This window comes from Crinia signifera, chromosome 8, assembly GCF_055691185.1.
Source record: "Crinia signifera chromosome 8, ASM5569118v1, whole genome shotgun sequence".
NCBI lineage: Eukaryota > Metazoa > Chordata > Amphibia > Anura > Myobatrachidae > Crinia > Crinia signifera.
Window position 1 is genome coordinate 89,367,064 of NC_139224.1, and position 19,292 is coordinate 89,386,355.

The 19,292-nt window shown below is 39.5% G+C and overlaps 13 non-coding genes and 25 pseudogenes across 13 annotated transcripts; all 38 read right to left on the reverse strand.

Annotated features, from left to right (window-relative positions):
- Positions 1-338: 338 nt before the first annotated feature.
- LOC146027959 (5S ribosomal RNA) lies at positions 339-457 on the reverse strand (annotated as a pseudogene).
- A 345-nt stretch (positions 458-802) lies between these two features.
- LOC146034831 (5S ribosomal RNA) lies at positions 803-921 on the reverse strand. The gene has a single exon (XR_014460234.1). It is a non-coding gene; the product is annotated as a 5S ribosomal RNA (ribosomal RNA).
- A 345-nt stretch (positions 922-1,266) lies between these two features.
- On the reverse strand, positions 1,267-1,385 carry LOC146027985 (5S ribosomal RNA; annotated as a pseudogene).
- Positions 1,386-1,729: 344 nt separating this feature from the next.
- On the reverse strand, positions 1,730-1,848 carry LOC146028508 (5S ribosomal RNA; annotated as a pseudogene).
- Positions 1,849-2,193: 345 nt separating this feature from the next.
- LOC146029516 (5S ribosomal RNA) lies at positions 2,194-2,312 on the reverse strand (annotated as a pseudogene).
- Positions 2,313-2,657: 345 nt separating this feature from the next.
- LOC146028146 (5S ribosomal RNA) lies at positions 2,658-2,776 on the reverse strand (annotated as a pseudogene).
- A 345-nt stretch (positions 2,777-3,121) lies between these two features.
- LOC146028599 (5S ribosomal RNA) lies at positions 3,122-3,240 on the reverse strand (annotated as a pseudogene).
- A 345-nt stretch (positions 3,241-3,585) lies between these two features.
- LOC146028120 (5S ribosomal RNA) lies at positions 3,586-3,704 on the reverse strand (annotated as a pseudogene).
- Positions 3,705-4,049: 345 nt separating this feature from the next.
- On the reverse strand, positions 4,050-4,168 carry LOC146028128 (5S ribosomal RNA; annotated as a pseudogene).
- Positions 4,169-4,512: 344 nt separating this feature from the next.
- On the reverse strand, positions 4,513-4,631 carry LOC146027424 (5S ribosomal RNA). Its single transcript, XR_014454826.1, has one exon. It is a non-coding gene; the product is annotated as a 5S ribosomal RNA (ribosomal RNA).
- A 345-nt stretch (positions 4,632-4,976) lies between these two features.
- LOC146029309 (5S ribosomal RNA) lies at positions 4,977-5,095 on the reverse strand (annotated as a pseudogene).
- Positions 5,096-5,440: 345 nt separating this feature from the next.
- Positions 5,441-5,559, reverse strand: LOC146028249 (5S ribosomal RNA; annotated as a pseudogene).
- Positions 5,560-5,903: 344 nt separating this feature from the next.
- LOC146027973 (5S ribosomal RNA) lies at positions 5,904-6,022 on the reverse strand (annotated as a pseudogene).
- Positions 6,023-6,367: 345 nt separating this feature from the next.
- LOC146028600 (5S ribosomal RNA) lies at positions 6,368-6,486 on the reverse strand (annotated as a pseudogene).
- A 345-nt stretch (positions 6,487-6,831) lies between these two features.
- LOC146028122 (5S ribosomal RNA) lies at positions 6,832-6,950 on the reverse strand (annotated as a pseudogene).
- A 511-nt stretch (positions 6,951-7,461) lies between these two features.
- LOC146027445 (5S ribosomal RNA) lies at positions 7,462-7,580 on the reverse strand. Its single transcript, XR_014454847.1, has one exon. It is a non-coding gene; the product is annotated as a 5S ribosomal RNA (ribosomal RNA).
- A 344-nt stretch (positions 7,581-7,924) lies between these two features.
- On the reverse strand, positions 7,925-8,043 carry LOC146027425 (5S ribosomal RNA). The gene has a single exon (XR_014454827.1). It is a non-coding gene; the product is annotated as a 5S ribosomal RNA (ribosomal RNA).
- A 345-nt stretch (positions 8,044-8,388) lies between these two features.
- LOC146029310 (5S ribosomal RNA) lies at positions 8,389-8,507 on the reverse strand (annotated as a pseudogene).
- Positions 8,508-8,852: 345 nt separating this feature from the next.
- Positions 8,853-8,971, reverse strand: LOC146028250 (5S ribosomal RNA; annotated as a pseudogene).
- Positions 8,972-9,315: 344 nt separating this feature from the next.
- On the reverse strand, positions 9,316-9,434 carry LOC146027974 (5S ribosomal RNA; annotated as a pseudogene).
- A 345-nt stretch (positions 9,435-9,779) lies between these two features.
- LOC146028880 (5S ribosomal RNA) lies at positions 9,780-9,898 on the reverse strand (annotated as a pseudogene).
- A 345-nt stretch (positions 9,899-10,243) lies between these two features.
- Positions 10,244-10,362, reverse strand: LOC146034823 (5S ribosomal RNA). The gene has a single exon (XR_014460226.1). It is a non-coding gene; the product is annotated as a 5S ribosomal RNA (ribosomal RNA).
- A 344-nt stretch (positions 10,363-10,706) lies between these two features.
- Positions 10,707-10,825, reverse strand: LOC146034923 (5S ribosomal RNA). The gene has a single exon (XR_014460326.1). It is a non-coding gene; the product is annotated as a 5S ribosomal RNA (ribosomal RNA).
- Positions 10,826-11,170: 345 nt separating this feature from the next.
- LOC146034825 (5S ribosomal RNA) lies at positions 11,171-11,289 on the reverse strand. Its single transcript, XR_014460229.1, has one exon. It is a non-coding gene; the product is annotated as a 5S ribosomal RNA (ribosomal RNA).
- Positions 11,290-11,633: 344 nt separating this feature from the next.
- LOC146034924 (5S ribosomal RNA) lies at positions 11,634-11,752 on the reverse strand. Its single transcript, XR_014460328.1, has one exon. It is a non-coding gene; the product is annotated as a 5S ribosomal RNA (ribosomal RNA).
- Positions 11,753-12,097: 345 nt separating this feature from the next.
- Positions 12,098-12,216, reverse strand: LOC146028086 (5S ribosomal RNA; annotated as a pseudogene).
- Positions 12,217-12,561: 345 nt separating this feature from the next.
- Positions 12,562-12,680, reverse strand: LOC146029431 (5S ribosomal RNA; annotated as a pseudogene).
- A 345-nt stretch (positions 12,681-13,025) lies between these two features.
- LOC146032587 (5S ribosomal RNA) lies at positions 13,026-13,144 on the reverse strand. Its single transcript, XR_014458015.1, has one exon. It is a non-coding gene; the product is annotated as a 5S ribosomal RNA (ribosomal RNA).
- Positions 13,145-14,708: 1,564 nt separating this feature from the next.
- LOC146034453 (5S ribosomal RNA) lies at positions 14,709-14,827 on the reverse strand. Its single transcript, XR_014459860.1, has one exon. It is a non-coding gene; the product is annotated as a 5S ribosomal RNA (ribosomal RNA).
- Positions 14,828-15,171: 344 nt separating this feature from the next.
- On the reverse strand, positions 15,172-15,290 carry LOC146035128 (5S ribosomal RNA). The gene has a single exon (XR_014460531.1). It is a non-coding gene; the product is annotated as a 5S ribosomal RNA (ribosomal RNA).
- A 343-nt stretch (positions 15,291-15,633) lies between these two features.
- Positions 15,634-15,752, reverse strand: LOC146028061 (5S ribosomal RNA; annotated as a pseudogene).
- A 344-nt stretch (positions 15,753-16,096) lies between these two features.
- LOC146027681 (5S ribosomal RNA) lies at positions 16,097-16,215 on the reverse strand. The gene has a single exon (XR_014455070.1). It is a non-coding gene; the product is annotated as a 5S ribosomal RNA (ribosomal RNA).
- A 344-nt stretch (positions 16,216-16,559) lies between these two features.
- LOC146034445 (5S ribosomal RNA) lies at positions 16,560-16,678 on the reverse strand. Its single transcript, XR_014459851.1, has one exon. It is a non-coding gene; the product is annotated as a 5S ribosomal RNA (ribosomal RNA).
- Positions 16,679-17,022: 344 nt separating this feature from the next.
- LOC146027931 (5S ribosomal RNA) lies at positions 17,023-17,141 on the reverse strand (annotated as a pseudogene).
- A 345-nt stretch (positions 17,142-17,486) lies between these two features.
- On the reverse strand, positions 17,487-17,605 carry LOC146028039 (5S ribosomal RNA; annotated as a pseudogene).
- A 344-nt stretch (positions 17,606-17,949) lies between these two features.
- Positions 17,950-18,068, reverse strand: LOC146028806 (5S ribosomal RNA; annotated as a pseudogene).
- A 345-nt stretch (positions 18,069-18,413) lies between these two features.
- Positions 18,414-18,532, reverse strand: LOC146029094 (5S ribosomal RNA; annotated as a pseudogene).
- Positions 18,533-18,877: 345 nt separating this feature from the next.
- LOC146028273 (5S ribosomal RNA) lies at positions 18,878-18,996 on the reverse strand (annotated as a pseudogene).
- Between the last annotated feature and the right edge of the window lie 296 nt (positions 18,997-19,292).

Below are 19,292 nucleotides of genomic sequence, written 5' to 3' on the forward strand. Positions count from 1 at the left end.
AGGCACTTTTTTGCCCTCTTCTACTTCTATCACCAGGTAAGCTAATAAAAAAGTTTCCTAACTGTATTGGCTTACTGAAAAAAATCATGTGTTGGTAATGTAAAAAGACCTACAGGACATTGTATTAGCAGGGAGTCTTAAATTAAACTACTAAAGAGACTCAACACTGTTTAGCTGCCAAAAGCAGTTGGAATTGGGCCTAAACAGTTTGGTAAGTCTTTAGGTGATGGCTATTGTTTCTGTTTGACCTCTTCCAAATGTCAGTGCTGGCAATAAAAAGAAAAAGTTTCCAATTTAAATAGCTAGAGAATAAAAACAATTTGCCAGTAATGTGAAAAGACCTAGAGCACCTGGTGTTCCCATGTGGTCTCCCACCCAAGTACTAACCAGGCCCAACACTGCTTAGCTTCCAAGATCAGGCGAGATTGGGCCTATCCAATGTGGTATGGCTGTAGGTGAGATAAATGCACTTTTTTGCCCTCTTCTACTTCTATCACCAGGTAAGCTAATAAAAAAGTTTCCTAACTGTATTGGCTTACTGAAAAAAATCATGTGTTGGTAATGTAAAAAGACCTACAGGACATGATATTAGCAGGGGGTCTTAAATTAAACTACTAAAGAGGCTCAACACTGTTTAGCTGCCAAAAGCATTTGGAATTGGGCCTAAACAGTGTGGTAAGTCTTTAGGTGATGGCTATTGTGTCTGTTTGACCTCTTCCAAATGTCTGTACTGGCAATAGAAAGAAAAAGTTTCAAATTTAAATAGCTAGAGAATAAAAACAATTTGCAAGTAATGTGAAAAAACCTACAGCACCTGGTGTTCCCATGTGGTCTCCCACCCAAGTACTAACCAGGCCCAACACTGCTTAGCTTCCAAGATCAGACAAGATTGGGCCTATCCAATGTGGTATGGCTGTAGGCGAGATAAAGGCACTTTTTTGCCCTCTTCTACTTCTATCACCAGGTAAGCTAATACAAAAGTTTCCTAACTGTATACGCTTACTGAAAAAAATCATGTGTTGGTAATGTAAAAAGACCTACAGGACATGATATTAGCAGGGGGTCTTAAATTAAACTACTAAAGAGGCTCAACACTGTTTAGCTGCCAAAAGCAGTTGGAATTGGCCCTAAACAGTGTGGTAAGTCTTTAGGTGATGGCTATTGTGTCTGTTTGACCTCTTCCAAATGTCTGTGCTGGCAATAAAAAGAAAAAGTTTCCAATTTAAATAGCTAGAGAATAAAAACAATTTGCCAGTAATGTGAAAAGACCTAGAGCACCTGGTGTTCTCATGTGGTCTCCCACCTAACTACTAACCAGGCCCAACACTGCTTAGCTTCCAAGATCAGATGAGATTGGGCCTATCCAATGTGGTATGGCTGTAGGTGAAATACAGGCACTTTTTTGCCCTCTTCTACTTCTATCACCAGGTAAGCTAATAAAAATTTTCCTAAATATATTGGCTTACTGAAAAAAATCATGTGTTGGTAATGTAAAAAGACCTACAGGACATGATATTAGCAGGGGGTCTTAAATTAAACTACTAAAGAGGCTCAACACTGTTTAGCTGCCAAAAGCAGTTGGAATTGGCCCTAAACAGTGTGGTAAGTCTTTAGGTGATGGCTATTGTGTCTGTTTGACCTCTTCCAAATGTCTGTGCTGGCAATAAAAATAAAAAGTTTCCAATTTAAATAGCTAGAGAATAAAAACAATTTGCCAGTAGTGTGAAAAAACCTACAGCACCTGGTGTTACCATGTGGTCTCCCACCCAAGTACTAACCAGGCCCAACACTGCTTAGCTTTCAAGATCAGGCGAGATTGGGCCTATCCAATGTGGTATGGCTGTAGGTGAGATAAATGCACTTTTTTGACCTCTTCTACTTCTATCACCAGGTAAGCTAATAAAAAAGTTTCCTAACTGTATTGGCTTACTGAAAAAAATCATGTGTTGGTAATGTAAAAAGACCTACAGGACATTGTATTAGCAGGGGGTCTTAAATTAAACTACTAAAGAGACTCAACACTGTTTAGCTGCCAAAAGCATTTGGAATTGGGCCTAAACAGTGTGGTAAGTCTTTAGGTGATGGCTATTGTGTCTGTTTGACCTCTTCCAAATGTCTGTACTGGCAATAGAAAGAAAAAGTTTCCAATTTAAATAGCTAGAGAATAAAAACAATTTGCCAGTAATGTGAAAAAACCTACAGCACCTGGTGTTCCCATGTGGTCTCAGACTCAAGTACTAACCAGGCCCAACACTGCTTAACTTCCAAGATCAGACGAGATTGGGCCTATCCAATGTTATATGGCTGTAGGTGAGATACAGGCACTTTTTTGCCCTTTTCTACTTCTATCACCAGGTAAGCTAATAAAAAAGTTTCCTAACTGTATTGGCTTACTGAAAAAAATCATGTGTTGGTAATGTAAAAAGACCTACAGGACATTGTATTAGCAGGGGGTCTTAAATTAAACTACTAAAGAGACTCAACACTGTTTAGCTGCCAAAAGCAGTTGGAATTGGGCCTAAACAGTGTGGTAAGTCTTTAGGTGATGGCTATTGTGTCTATTTGACCTCTTCCAAATGTCAGTGCTGGCAATAAAAAGAAAAAGTTTCCAATTTAAATAGCTAGAGAATAAAAACAATTTGCCAGTAATGTGAAAAGACCTAGAGCACCTGGTGTTCCCATGTGGTCTCCCACCAAAGTACTAACCAGGCCCAACACTGCTTAGCTTCCAAGATCAGGCGAGATTGGGCCTATCCAATGTGGTATGGCTGTAGGTGAGATAAATACACTTTTTTGCCCTCTTCTACTTCTATCACCAGGTAAGCTAATAAAAAAGTTTCCTAACTGTATTGGCTTACTGAAAAAAATCATGTGTTGGTAATGTAAAAAGACCTACAGGACATGATATTAGCAGGGGGTCTTAAATTAAACTACTAAAGAGGCTCAACACTGTTTAGCTGCCAAAAGCATTTGGAATTGGGCCTAAACAGTGTGGTAAGTCTTTAGGTGATGGCTATTGTGTCTGTTTGACCTCTTCCAAATGTCTGTACTGGCAATAGAAAGAAAAAGTTTCCAATTTAAATAGCTAGAGAATAAAAACAATTTGCAAGTAATGTGAAAAAACCTACAGCACCTGGTGTTCCCATGTGGTCTCCCACCCAAGTACTAACTAGGACCAACACTGCTTAGCTTCCAAGATCAGACAAGATTGGGCCTATCCAATGTGGTATGGCTGTAGGCGAGATAAAGGCACTTTTTTGCCCTCTTCTACTTCTATCACCAGGTAAGCTAATCCAAAAGTTTCCTAACTGCATTGGCTTACTGAAAAAAATCATGTGTTGGTAATGTAAAAAGACCTACAGGACATGATATTAGCAGGGGGTCTTAAATTAAACTACTAAAGAGGCTCAACACTGTTTAGCTGCCAAAAGCATTTGGAATTGGGCCTAAACAGTGTGGTAAGTCTTTAGGTGATGGCTATTGTGTCTGTTTGACCTCTTCCAAGTGTCTGTACTGGCAATAGAAAGAAAAAGTTTCCAATTTAAATAGCTAGAGAATAAAAACAATTTGCAAGTAATGTGAAAAAACCTACAGCACCTGGTGTTCCGATGTGGTCTCCCACCCAAGTACTAACCAGGCCCAACACTGCTTAGCTTCCGAGATCAGGCGAGATTGGGCCTATCCAATGTGGTATGGCTGTAGGTGAGATAAAGGCACGTTTTTGCCCTCTTCTACTTCTATCACCAGGTAAGCTAATAAAAAAGTTTCCTAACTGGATTGGCTTACTGAAAAAAATCATGTGTTGGTAATGTAAAAAGACCTACAGGACATGATATTAGCAGGGGGTCTTAAATTAAACTACTAAAGAGGCTCAACACTGTTTAGCTGCCAAAAGCAGTTGGAATTGGCCCTAAACAGTGTGGTAAGTCTTCAGGTGATGGCTATTGTGTCTGTTTGACCTCTTCCAAATGTCTGTGCTGGCAATAAAAAGAAAAAGTTTCCAATTTAAATAGCTAGAGAATAAAAACAATTTGCCAATGATGTGAAAAGACCTAGAGCACCTGGTGCTCCCATGTGGTCTCCCACCCAAGTACTAACCAGGCCCAACACTGCTTAGCTTTCAAGATCAGACGAGATTGGGCCTATCCAATGTGGTATGGCTGTAGGTGAAATACAGGCACTTTTTTGCCCTCTTCTACTTCTATCACCAGGTAAGCTAATAAAAATTTTCCTAACTATATTGGCTTACTGAAAAAAATCATGTGTTGGTAATGTAAAAAGACCTACAGGACATGATATTAGCAGGGGGTCTTAAATTAAACTACTAAAGAGGCTCAACACTGTTTAGCTGCCAAAAGCAGTTGGAATTGGGCCTAAACAGTGTGGTAAGTCTTTAGGTGATGGCTATTGTGTCTGTTTGACCTCTTCCAAATGTCTGTGCTGGCAATAAAAATAAAAAGTTTCCAATTTAAATAGCTAGAGAATAAAAACAATTTGCCAGTAATGTGAAAAAACCTACAGCACCTGGTGTTCCGATGTGGTCTCCCACCCAAGTACTAACCAGGCCCAACACTGCTTAGCTTCCAAGATCAGGCGAGATTGGGCCTATCCAATGTGGTATGGCTGTAGGTGAGATAAAGGCACTTTTTTGCCCTCTTCTACTTCTATCACCAGGTAAGCTAATAAAAAAGTTTCCTAACTGTATTGGCTTACTGAAAAAAATCATGTGTTGGTAATGTAAAAAGACCTACAGTACATGATATTAGCAGGGGGTCTTAAATTAAACTACTATATAGGCTCAACACTGTTTAGCTGCCAAAAGCAGTTGGAATTGGCCCTAAACAGTGTGGTAAGTCTTTAGGTGATGGCTATTGTGTCTGTTTGACCTCTTCCAAATGTCTGTACTGGCAATAGAAAGAAAAAGTTTCCAATTTAAATAGCTAGAGAATAAAAACAATTTGCCAGTAATGTGAAAAAACCTACAGCACCTTGTGTTCCCATGTGGTCTCCCACTCAAGTACTAACCAGGCCCAACACAGCTTAGCTTCCAAGATCAGACGAGATTGGGCCTATCCAATGTTATATGGCTGTAGGTAAGATACAGGCACTTTTTTGCCCTCTTCTACTTCTATCACCAGGTAAGCTAATAAAAAAGTTTCCTAACTGTATTGGCTTACTGAAAAAAATCATGTGTTGGTAATGTAAAAAGACCTACAGGACATTGTATTAGCAGGGGGTCTTAAATTAAACTACTAAAGAGACTCAACACTGTTTAGCTGCCAAAAGCAGTTGGAATTGGGCCTAAACAGTGTGGTAAGTCTTTAGGTGATGGCTATTGTGTCTGTTTGACCTCTTCCAAATGTCAGTGCTGGCAATAAAAAGAAAAAGTTTCCAATTTAAATAGCTAGAGAATAAAAACAATTTGCCAGTAATGTGAAAAGACCTAGAGCACCTGGTGTTCCCATGTGGTCTCCCACCCAAGAACTAACCAGGCCCAACACTGCTTAGATTCCAAGATCAGATGAGATTGGGCCTATCCAATGTGGTATGGCTGTATGTGAAATACAGGCACTTTTTTGCCCTCTTCTACTTCTATCACCAGGTAAGCTAATAAAAATTTTCCTAACTATATTGGCTTACTGAAAAAAATCATGTGTTGGTAATGTAAAAAGACCTACAGGACATCATATTAGCAGGGGGTCTTAAATTAAACTACTAAAGAGGCTCAACACTGTTTAGCTGCCAAAAGCAGTTGGAATTGGGCCTAAACAGTGTGGTAAGTCTTTAGGTGATGGCTATTGTGTCTGTTTGACCTCTTCCAAATGTCTGTGCTGGCAATAAAAAGAAAAAGTTTCCAATTTAAATAGCTAGAGAATAAAAACAATTTGCCAGTAATGTGAAAAAACCTACAGCACCTGGTGTTACCATGTGGTCTCCCACCCAAGTACTAACCAGGCCCAACACTGCTTAGCTTCCAAGATCAGGCGAGATTGGGCCTATCCAATGTGGTATGGCTGTAGGTGAGATAAATGCACTTTTTTGCCCTCTTCTACTTCTATCACCAGGTAAGCTAATAAAAAAGTTTCCTAACTGTATTGGCTTACTGAAAAAAATCATGTGTTGGTAATGTAAAAAGACCTACAGGACATGATATTAGCAGGGGGTCTTAAATTAAACTACTAAAGAGGCTCAACACTGTTTAGCTGCCAAAAGCAGTTGGAATTGGCCCTAAACAGTGTGGTAAGTCTTCAGGTGATGGCTATTGTGTCTGTTTGACCTCTTCCAAATGTCTGTGCTGGCAATAAAAAGAAAAAGTTTCCAATTTAAATAGCTAGAGAATAAAAACAATTTGCCAGTAATGTGAAAAAACCTACAGCACCTGGTGTTCCCATGTGGTCTCCCACCCAAGTACTAACTAGGACCAACACTGCTTAGCTTCCAAGATCAGACAAGATTGGGCCTATCCAATGTGGTATGGCTGTAGGCGAGATAAAGGCACTTTTTTGCCCTCTTCTACTTCTATCACCAGGTAAGCTAATCCAAAAGTTTCCTAACTGCATTGGCTTACTGAAAAAAATCATGTGTTGGTAATGTAAAAAGACCTACAGGACATGATATTAGCAGGGGGTCTTAAATTAAACTACTAAAGAGGCTCAACACTGTTTAGCTGCCAAAAGCATTTGGAATTGGGCCTAAACAGTGTGGTAAGTCTTTAGGTGATGGCTATTGTGTCTGTTTGACCTCTTCCAAATGTCTGTACTGGCAATAGAAAGAAAAAGTTTCCAATTTAAATAGCTAGAGAATAAAAACAATTTGCAAGTAATGTGAAAAAACCTACAGCACCTGGTGTTCCGATGTGGTCTCCCACCCAAGTACTAACCAGGCCCAACACTGCTTAGCTTCCGAGATCAGGCGAGATTGGGCCTATCCAATGTGGTATGGCTGTAGGTGAGATAAAGGCACTTTTTTGCCCTCTTCTACTTCTATCACCAGGTAAGCTAATAAAAAAGTTTCCTAACTGGATTGGCTTACTGAAAAAAATCATGTGTTGGTAATGTAAAAAGACCTACAGGACATGATATTAGCAGGGGGTCTTAAATTAAACTACTAAAGAGGCTCAACACTGTTTAGCTGCCAAAAGCAGTTGGAATTGGCCCTAAACAGTGTGGTAAGTCTTCAGGTGATGGCTATTGTGTCTGTTTGACCTCTTCCAAATGTCTGTGCTGGCAATAAAAAGAAAAAGTTTCCAATTTAAATAGCTAGAGCAGGACCGGCCAACCTGTGGCTCTCCAGATGTTGTGATACTACAAATCCCAGCTTGCCTTGCCACAGTTTTAACAATCCCTTATAGCAAAACTGTGAAAAGGCATGATGGGATTTGTAGTTTGACAACATCTGGAGAGCCACAGGTTGGCCAAGCCTAAGCTAGAGAATAAAAACAATTTGCCAATGATGTGAAAAGACCTAGAGCACCTGGTGCTCCCATGTGGTCTCCCACCCAAGTACTAACCAGGCCCAACACTGCTTAGCTTCCAAGATCAGACGAGATTGGGCCTATCCAATGTGGTATGGCTGTAGGTGAAATACAGGCACTTTTTTGCCCTCTTCTACTTCTATCACCAGGTAAGCTAATAAAAATTTTCCTAACTATATTGGCTTACTGAAAAAAATCATGTGTTGGTAATGTAAAAAGACCTACAGGACATGATATTAGCAGGGGGTCTTAAATTAAACTACTAAAGAGGCTCAACACTGTTTAGCTGCCAAAAGCAGTTGGAATTGGGCCTAAACAGTGTGGTAAGTCTTTAGGTGATGGCTATTGTGTCTGTTTGACCTCTTCCAAATGTCTGTGCTGGCAATAAAAATAAAAAGTTTCCAATTTAAATAGCTAGAGAATAAAAACAATTTGCCAGTAATGTGAAAAAACCTACAGCACCTGGTGTTCCGATGTGGTCTCCCACCCAAGTACTAACCAGGCCCAACACTGCTTAGCTTCCAAGATCAGGCGAGATTGGGCCTATCCAATGTGGTATGGCTGTAGGTGAGATAAAGGCACTTTTTTGCCCTCTTCTACTTCTATCACCAGGTAAGCTAATAAAAAAGTTTCCTAACTGTATTGGCTTACTGAAAAAAATCATGTGTTGGTAATGTAAAAAGACCTACAGTACATGATATTAGCAGGGGGTCTTAAATTAAACTACTAAATAGGCTCAACACTGTTTAGCTGCCAAAAGCAGTTGGAATTGGCCCTAAACAGTGTGGTAAGTCTTTAGGTGATGGCTATTGTGTCTGTTTGACCTCTTCCAAATGTCTGTACTGGCAATAGAAAGAAAAAGTTTCCAATTTAAATAGCTAGAGAATAAAAACAATTTGCCAGTAATGTGAAAAAACCTACAGCACCTTGTGTTCCCATGTGGTCTCCCACTCAAGTACTAACCAGGCCCAACACAGCTTAGCTTCCAAGATCAGACGAGATTGGGCCTATCCAATGTTATATGGCTGTAGGTAAGATACAGGCACTTTTTTGCCCTCTTCTACTTCTATCACCAGGTAAGCTAATAAAAAAGTTTCCTAACTGTATTGGCTTACTGAAAAAAATCATGTGTTGGTAATGTAAAAAGACCTACAGGACATTGTATTAGCAGGGGGTCTTAAATTAAACTACTAAAGAGACTCAACACTGTTTAGCTGCCAAAAGCAGTTGGAATTGGGCCTAAACAGTGTGGTAAGTCTTTAGGTGATGGCTATTGTGTCTGTTTGACCTCTTCCAAATGTCAGTGCTGGCAATAAAAAGAAAAAGTTTCCAATTTAAATAGCTAGAGAATAAAAACAATTTGCCAGTAATGTGAAAAGACCTAGAGCACCTGGTGTTCCCATGTGGTCTCCCACCCAAGAACTAACCAGGCCCAACACTGCTTAGATTCCAAGATCAGATGAGATTGGGCCTATCCAATGTGGTATGGCTGTATGTGAAATACAGGCACTTTTTTGCCCTCTTCTACTTCTATCACCAGGTAAGCTAATAAAAATTTTCCTAACTATATTGGCTTACTGAAAAAAATCATGTGTTGGTAATGTAAAAAGACCTACAGGACATCATATTAGCAGGGGGTCTTAAATTAAACTACTAAAGAGGCTCAACACTGTTTAGCTGCCAAAAGCAGTTGGAATTGGGCCTAAACAGTGTGGTAAGTCTTTAGGTGATGGCTATTGTGTCTGTTTGACCTCTTCCAAATGTCTGTGCTGGCAATAAAAAGAAAAAGTTTCCAATTTAAATAGCTAGAGAATAAAAACAATTTGCCAGTAATGTGAAAAAACCTACAGCACCTGGTGTTACCATGTGGTCTCCCACCCAAGTACTAACCAGGCCCAACACTGCTTAGCTTCCAAGATCAGGCGAGATTGGGCCTATCCAATGTGGTATGGCTGTAGGTGAGATAAATGCACTTTTTTGCCCTCTTCTACTTCTATCACCAGGTAAGCTAATAAAAAAGTTTCCTAACTGTATTGGCTTACTGAAAAAAATCATGTGTTGGTAATGTAAAAAGACCTACAGGACATCATATTAGCAGGGGGTCTTAAATTAAACTACTAAAGAGGCTCAACACTGTTTAGCTGCCAAAAGCAGTTGGAATTGGGCCTAAACAGTGTGGTAAGTCTTTAGGTGATGGCTATTGTGTCTGTTTGACCTCTTCCAAATGTCTGTGCTGGCAATAAAAAGAAAAAGTTTCCAATTTAAATAGCTAGAGAATAAAAACAATTTGCCAGTAATGTGAAAAAACCTACAGCACCTGGTGTTACCATGTGGTCTCCCACCCAAGTACTAACAAGGCCCAACACTGCTTAGCTTCCAAGATCAGGCGAGATTGGGCCTATCCAATGTGGTATGGCTGTAGGTGAGATAAATGCACTTTTTTGCCCTCTTCTACTTCTATCACCAGGTAAGCTAATAAAAAAGTTTCCTAACTGTATTGGCTTACTGAAAAAAATCATGTGTTGGTAATGTAAAAAGACCTACAGGACATGATATTAGCAGGGGGTCTTAAATTAAACTACTAAAGAGGCTCAACACTATTTAGCTGCCAAAAGCAGTTGGAATTGGCCCTAAATAGTGTGGTAAGTCTTTAGGTGATGGCTATTGTGTCTGTTTGACCTCTTCCAAATGTCTGTGCTGGCAATAAAAAGAAAAAGTTTCCAATTTAAATAGCTAGAGAATAAAAACAATTTGCCAGTAATGTGAAAAGACCTAGAGCACCTGGTGTTCCCATGTGGTCTCCCACCCAAGTACTAACCAGGCCCAACACTGCTTAGCTTCCAAGATCAGACGAGATTGGGCCTATCCAATGTGGTATGGCTGTAGGTGAAATACAGGCACTTTTTTGCCCTCTTCTACTTCTATCACCAGGTAAGCTAATAAAAATTTTCCTACATATATTGGCTTACTGAAAAAAATCATGTGTTGGTAATGTAAAAAGACCTACAGGACATGATATTAGCAGGGGGTCTTAAATTAAACTACTAAAGAGGCTCAACACTGTTTAGCTGCCAAAAGCAGTTGGAATTGGGCCTAAACAGTGTGGTAAGTCTTTAGGTGATGGCTATTGTGTCTGTTTGACCTCTTCCAAATGTCTGTGCTGGCAATAAAAAGAAAAAGTTTCCAATTTAAATAGCTAGAGAATAAAAACAATTAGCCAGTAATGTGAAAAAACCTACAGCACCTGGTGTTCCGATGTGGTCTCCCACCCAAGTACTAACCAGGCCCAACACTGCTTAGCTTCCAAGATCAGGTGAGATTGGGCCTATCCAATGTGGTATGGCTGTAGGTGAGATAAAGGCACTTTTTTGCCCTCTTCTACTTCTATCACCAGGTAAGCTAATAAAAAAGTTTCCTAACTGTATTGGCTTACTGAAAAAAATCATGTGTTGGTAATGTAAAAAGACCTACAGGACATGATATTAGCAGGGGGTCTTAAATTAAACTACTAAAGAGGCTCAACACTGTTTAGCTGCCAAAAGCAGTTGGAATTGGGCCTAAACAGTGTGGTAAGTCTTTAGGTGATGGCTATTGTGTCTGTTTGACCTCTTCCAAATGTCTGTGCTGGCAATAAAAAGAAAAAGTTTCCAATTTAAATAGCTAGAGAATAAAAACAATTTGCCAGTAATGTGAAAAGACCTAGAGCACCTGGTGTTCCCATGTGGTCTCCCACCCAAGTACTAACCAGGCCCAACACTGCTTAGCTTCCAAGATCAGACGAGATTGGGCCTATCCAATGTGGTATGGCTGTAGGTGAAATACAGGCACTTTTTTGCCCTCTTCTACTTCTATCACCAGGTAAGCTAATAAAAATTTTCCTACATATATTGGCTTACTGAAAAAAATCATGTGTTGGTAATGTAAAAAGACCTACAGGACATGATATTAGCAGGGGGTCTTAAATTAAACTACTAAAGAGGCTCAACACTGTTTAGCTGCCAAAAGCAGTTGGAATTGGGCCTAAACAGTGTGGTAAGTCTTTAGGTGATGGCTATTGTGTCTGTTTGACCTCTTCCAAATGTCTGTGCTGGCAATAAAAAGAAAAAGTTTCCAATTTAAATAGCTAGAGAATAAAAACAATTAGCCAGTAATGTGAAAAAACCTACAGCACCTGGTGTTCCGATGTGGTCTCCCACCCAAGTACTAACCAGGCCCAACACTGCTTAGCTTCCAAGATCAGGTGAGATTGGGCCTATCCAATGTGGTATGGCTGTAGGTGAGATAAAGGCACTTTTTTGCCCTCTTCTACTTCTATCACCAGGTAAGCTAATAAAAAAGTTTCCTAACTGTATTGGCTTACTGAAAAAAATCATGTGTTGGTAATGTAAAAAGACCTACAGGACATGATATTAGCAGGGGGTCTTAAATTAAACTACTAAAGAGGCTTAACACTGTTTAGCTGCCAAAAGCAGTTGGAATTGGCCCTAAACAGTGTGGTAAGTCTTCAGGTGATGGCTATTGTGTCTGTTTGACCTCTTCCAAATGTCTGTGCTGGCAATAAAAAGAAAAAGTTTCCAATTTAAATAGCTAGAGAATAAAAACAATTTGCCAGTAATGTGAAAAGACCTAGAGCACCTGGTGTTCCCATGTGGTCCCCCACCCAAGTACTAACCAGGCCCAACACTGCTTAGCTTCCAAGATCAGGCGAGATTGGGCCTATCCAATGTGGTATGGCTGTAGGTGATATAAAGGCACTTTTTTGCCCTCTTCTACTTCTATCACCAGGTAAGCTAATAAAAAAGTTTCCTAACTGTATTGGCTTACTGAAAAAAATCATGTGTTGGTAATGTAAATAGACCTACAGGACATGATATTAGCAGGGGGTCTTAAATTAAACTACTAAAGAGGCTCAACACTGTTTAGCTGCCAAAAGCAGTAGGAATTGGGCCTAAACAGTGTGGTAAGTCTTTAGGTGATGGCTATTGTGTCTGTTTGACCTCTTCCAAATGTCTGTGCTGGCAATAAAAAGAAAAAGTTTCCAATTTAAATAGCTAGAGAATAAAAACAATTTGCAAGTAATGTGAAAAAACCTACAGCACCTGGTGTTCCCATGTGGTCTCCCACTCAAATACTAACCAGGCCCAACACTGCTTAGCTTCAAAGATCAGACGAGATTGGGCCTATCCAATGTTCTATGGCTGTAGGTGAGATACAGGCACTTTTTTGCCCTCTTCTACTTCTATCACCAGGTAAGCTAATAAAAAAGTTTCCTAACTGTATTGGCTTACTGAAAAAAATCATGTGTTGGTAATGTAAAAAGACCTACAGGACATGATATTAGCAGGGGGTCTTAAATTAAACTACTAAAGAGGCTCAACACTGTTTAGCTGCCAAAAGCATTTGGAATTGGGCCTAAACAGTGTGGTAAGTCTTTAGGTGATGGCTATTGTGTCTGTATCACCTCTTTCAAATGTCTGTACTGGCAATAGAAAGAAAAAGTTTCCAATTTAAATAGCTAGAGAATAAAAACAATTTGCAAGTAATGTTAAAAAACCTACAGCACCTGGTGTTCCCATGTGGTCTCCCACCCAAGTACTAACCAGGCCCAACACTGCTTAGATTCCAAGATCAGACGAGATTGGGCCTATCCAATGTGGTATGGCTGTAGGCGAGATAAAGGCACTTTTTTGCTCTCTTCTACTTCTATCACCAGGTAAGCTAATACAAAAGTTTCCTAACTGTATTGGCTTACTGAAAAAAATCATGTGTTGGTAATGTAAAAAGACCTACAGGACATGATATTAGCAGGGGGTCTTAAATTAAACTACTAAAGAGGCTCAACACTGTTTAGCTGCCAAAAGCAGTTGGAATTGGCCCTAAACATTGTGGTAAGTCTTTAGGTGATGGCTATTGTGTCTGTTTGACCTCTTCCAAATGTCTGTGCTGGCAATAAAAAGAAAAAGTTTCCAATTTAAATAGCTAGAGAATAAAAACAACAGAAACAATCAGGCGCAAATAGTTAGAAAATTGCTCCACCTTTTGATCTATATATACACATAAAGGTATTCAAAAGATTATCCTAAAGGGTCAAATATTACGGCTGCTCCCAAATGCAATTCTGGAGATTGCCTATAGTAGCAAGAGAGAGAGTTTTTCACAATAATTAGATAAATCTATATTCGTGTATATATAAATAAAGGTGAAAAAATAGAGAGCGCCACACACCTGAGGAATTTTTGATCAATAGAAAATATTTTACTGGATATAAAATTCAATTTACATATAAAAACAATAACAACAATATAATAATAAATTAAGCTCCTTATAAAATGGGGGAATGATCGAAATTTATCATCGGTAAGTCAGACTCAGCTCCAAACAATGCCTGATTTATTGAAGAAACATAGCTCTATGAGGTGACATCGCATCAAATGAATTCTTTTGAATAAGTGTCAGTTCAATTGTAGTAGAATGACAAAGGATAGCGTGTCACTTAAATGTCCAATGACAGGGGGTTTCCCCAATTTTTTTTTTTTTTTTTTTTTTAGGATGATGAGGGACCCTCAAAAGAATTTATGCTCATACTACCTCTGTAGTTTTAGTAGAATTGCCTCTCATAAACCTGCGGTCGCCGGGAGATGGTGGTTCTTCCGTGCGGCTCAAACTACAACCCGCTTGGACGGTCAGCCGTGAACGGCGGGCCGCCGATGGATTGAGCAGGGAGTGAGCCCGCACTGACCTTATAGATTTTTCCAGGTGCTCCGTTTTAGGCTTCCAAGTTTGGCAGGTACGAGGTGCACTTTCGCTGGATCGCGATGATAGAAATTCAGAGCGGCTGCTCGTGGTGACAGGCAGTCTGGGCAGAGAGCTAGCAAGGTAGTCAGTGTCTTGCAAATAATCCTTGACGCGTTTCTCCGCTGTAGAACAGTAGCGGTTTCATCAGAAGGGAAAGGCATTGTTTGGAGCTGAGTCTGACTTACCGATGATAAATTTTGATCATTCCCCCATTTTATAAGGAGCTTAATTTATTATTATATTGTTGTTATTGTTTTTATATGTAAATTGATTTTTATATCCAGTAAAATATTTTCTATTGATCAAAAATTCCTCAGGTGTGTGGCGCTCTCTATTTTTTCACCTTTATTTATATATACACGAATATAGATTTATCTAATTATTGTGAAAAACTCTCTCTCTTGCAGAGAATAAAAACAATTTGCCAGTAATGTGAAAAGACCTAGAGCACCTGGTGTTCCCATGTGGTCTCCCACCCAAGTACTAACCAGGCCCAACACTGCTTAGCTTCCAAGATCAGATGAGATTGGGCCTATCCAATGTGGTATGGCTGTAGGTGAAATACAGGCACTTTTTTGCCCTCTTCTACTTCTATCACCAGGTAAGCTAATAAAAATTTTCCTAACTATATTGGCTTACTGAAAAAAATCATGTGTTGGTAATGTAAAAAGACCTACAGGACATGATATTAGCAGGGGGTCTTAAATTAAACTACTAAAGAGGCTCAACACTGTTTAGCTGCCAAAAGCAGTTGGAATTGGGCCTAAACAGTGTGGTAAGTCTTTAGGTGATGGCTATTGTGTCTGTTTGACCTCTTCCAAATGTCTGTGCTGGCAATAAAAAGAAAAAGTTTCCAATTTAAATAGCTAGAGAATAAAAACAATTTGCCAGTAATGTGAAAAAACCTACAGCACCTGGTGTTCCCAAGTGGTCTCCCACCCAAGTACTAACCAGACCCAACACTGCTTAGCTTCCAAGATCAGACGAGATTGGGCCTATCCAATGTGGTATGGCTGTAGTTGAGATACAGGCACTTTTTTGCCCTCTTCTACTTCTATCACCAGGTAAGCTAATAAAAAAGTTTCCTAACTGTATTGGCTTACTGAAAAAAATCATGTGTTGGTAATGTAAAAAGACCTACAGGACATTATATTAGCAGGGGGTCTTAAATTAAACTAATAAAGAGACTCAACACTGTTTAGCTGCCAAAAGCAGTTGGAATTGGGCCTAAACAGTGGTAAGACTTTAGGTGATGGCTATTGTGTCTGTTTGACCTCTTCCAAATGTCTGTGCTGGCAATAAAAAGAAAAAGTTTCCAATTTAAATAGCTAGAGAATAAAAACAATTTGCAAGTAATGTGAAAAAACCTACAGCACCTGGTGTACCCATGTGGTCTCCCACCCAAGAACTAACCAGGCCCAACACTGCTTAGCTTCCAAGATCAGACGAGATTGGGACTATACAATGTGGTATGGCTGTAGGTGAAATACAGGCACTTTTTTGCCCTCTTCTACTTCTATCACCAGGTAAGCTAATAAAAATTTTCCTAACTATATTGGCTTACTGAAAAAAATCATGTGTTGGTAATGTAAAAAGACCTACAGGACATGATATTAGCAGGGGGTCTTAAATTAAACTACTAAAGAGGCTCAACACTGTTTAGCTGCCAAAAGCAGTTGGAATTGGGCCTAAACAGTGTGGTAAGTCTTTAGGTGATGGCTATTGTGTCTGTTTGACCTCTTACAAATGTCTGTGCTGGCAATAAAAAGAAAAAGTTTCCAATTTAAATAGCTAGAGAATAAAAACAATTTGCCAGTAATGTGAAAAAACCTACAGCACCTGGTGTTCCGATGTGGTCTCCCACCCAAGTACTAACCAGGCCCAACACTGCTTAGCTTACAAGATCAGACGAGATTGGGACTATCCAATGTGGTATGGCTGTAGGTGAAATACAGGCACTTTTTTGCCCTCTTCTACTTCTATCACCAGGTAAGCTAATAAAAATTTTCCTAACTATATTGGCTTACTGAAAAAAATCATGTGTTGGTAATGTAAAAAGACCTACAGGACATGATATTAGCAGGGGGTCTTAAATTAAACTACTAAAGAGGCTCAACACTGTTTAGCTGCCAAAAGCATTTGGAATTGGGCCTAAACAGTGTGGTAAGTCTTTAGGTGATGGCTATTGTGTCTGTTTGACCTCTTCCAAATGTCTGTGCTGGCAATAAAAAGAAAAAGTTTCCAATTGAAATAGCTAGAGAATAAAAACAATTTGCAAGTAATGTGAAAAAACCTACAGCACCTGGTGTACCCATGTGGTCTCCCACCCAAGTACTAACCAGGCCCAACACTGCTTAGCTTCCAAGATCAGACGAGATTGGGACTATCCAATGTGGTATGGCTGTAGGTGAAATACAGGCACTTTTTTGCCCTCTTCTACTTCTATCACCAGGTAAGCTAATACAAATTTTCCTAACTATATTGGCTTACTGAAAAAAATCATGTGTTGGTAATGTAAAAAGACCTACAGGACATGATATTAGCAGGGGGTCTTAAATTAAACTACTAAAGAGGCTCAACACTGTTTAGCTGCCAAAAGCAGTTGGAATTGGGCCTAAACAGTGTGGTAAGTCTTTAGGTGATGGCTATTGTGTCTGTTTGACCTCTTCCAAATGTCTGTGCTGGCAATAAAAAGAAAAAGTTTCCAATTTAAATAGCTAGAGAATAAAAACAATTTGCCAGTAATGTGAAAAAGCCTACAGCACCTGGTGTTCCGATGTGGTCTCCCACCCAAGTACTAACCAGGCCCAACACTGCTTAGCTTCCAAGATCAGGCGAGATTGGGCCTATCCAATGTGGTATGGCTGTAGGTGAGATAAAGGCACTTTTTTGCCCTCTTCTACTTCTATCACCAGGTAAGCTAATAAAAAAGTTTCCTAACTGTATTGGCTTACTGAAAAAAATCATGTGTTGGTAATGTAAAAAGACCTACAGGACATGATATTAGCAGGGGGTCTTAAATTATACTACTAAAGAGGCTCAACACTGTTTAGCTGCCAAAAGCATTTGGAATTGAGCCTAAACAGTGTGGTAAGTCTTTAGGTGATGGCTATTGTGTCTGTTTGACCTCTTCCAAATGTCTGTACTGGCAATAGAAAGAAAAAGTTTCCAATTTAAATAGCTAGAGAATAAAAACAATTTGCCAGTAATGTGAAAAAACCTATAGCACCTGGTGTTCCCATATGGTCTCCCACCCAAGTACTAACCAGGCCCAAAACTGCTTAGCTTCCAAGATCAGACGAGATTGGGCCTATCCAATGTGGTATGGCTGTAGGTGAAATACAGGCACTTTTTTGCCCTCTTCTACTTCTATCACCAGGTAAGCTAATAAAAATTTTCCTAACTATATTGGCTTACTGAAAAAAATCATGTGTTGGTAATGTAAAAAGACCTACAGGACATCATATTAGCAGGGGGTCTTAAATTAAACTACTAAAGAGGCTCAACACTGTTTAGCTGCCAAAAGCAGTTGGAATTGGGACTAAACAGTGTGGTAAGTCTTTAGGTGATAGCTATTATGTCTGTTTGACCGCTTCCAAATGTCTGTGCTGGCAATAAAAAGAAAAAGTTTCCAATTTAAATAGCTAGAGAATAAAAACTATTTGCCAGTAGTGTGAAAGAACCTACAGCACCTGGTGTTACCATGTGGTCTCCCACCCAAGTACTAACCAGGCCCAACACTGCTTAGCTACCAAGATCAGGCGAGATTGGGCCTATCCAATGTGGTACGGCTGTAGGTGAGATAAATGCACTTTTTTGCCCTCTTCTACTTCTATCACCAGGTAAGCTAATAAAAAAGTTTCCTAACTGTATTGGCTTACTGAAAAAATTCATGTGTTGGTAATGTAAAAAGACCTACAGGACATGATATTAGCAGGGGGTCTTAAATTAAACTACTAAAGAGGCTCAACACTGTTTAGCTGCCAAAAGCATTTGGAATTGGGCCTAAACAGTGTGGTAAGTCTTTAGGTGATGGCTATTGTGTCTGTTTGACCTCTTCCAAATGTCTGTACTGGCAATAGAAAGAAAAAGTTTCCAATTTAAATAGCTAGAGAATAAAAACAATTTGCCAGTAATGTGAAAACACCTACAGCACCTGGTGTTCCCATGTGGTCTCCCACTCAAGTAATAACCAGGCCCAACACTGCTTAGCTTCCAAGATCAGACGAGATTGGGCCTATCCAATGTTATATGGCTGTAGGTGAGATACAGGCACTTTTTTGCCCTCTTCTACTTCTATCACCAGGTAAGCTAATAAAAAAGTTTCCTAACTGTATTGGCTTACTGAAAAAAATCATGTGTTGGTAATGTAAAAAGACCTACAGGACATTGTATTAGCAGGGGGTCTTAAATTAAACTACTAAAGAGACTCAACACTGTTTAGCTGCCAAAAGCAGTTGGAATTGGGCCTAAACAGTGTGGTAAGTCTTTAGGTGATGGCTATTGTGTCTGTTTGACCTCTTCCAAATGTCAGTGCTGGCAATAAAAAGAAAAAGTTTCCAATTTAAATAGCTAGAGAATAAAAACAATTTGCCAGTAATGTGAAAAGACCTAGAGTACCTGGTGTTCCCATGTGGTCTCCCACCCAAGTACTAACCAGGCCCAACACTGCTTAGCTTCCAAGATCAGGTGAGATTGGGCCTATCCAATGTGGTATGGCTGTAGGTGAAATAAATGCACTTTTTTGCCCTCTTCTACTTCTATCACCAGGTAAGCTAATAAAAAAGTTTCCTAACTGTATTGGCTTACTGAAAAAAATCATGTGTTGGTAATGTAAAAAGACCTACAGGACATGATATTAGCAGGGGGTCTTAAATTAAACTACTAAAGAGGCTCAACACTGTTTAGCTGCCAAAAGCATTTGGAATTGGGCCTAAACAGTGTGGTACGTCTTTAGGTGACGGCTATTGTGTCTGTTTGACCTCTTCCAAATGTCTGTACTGGCAATAGAAAGAAAAAGTTT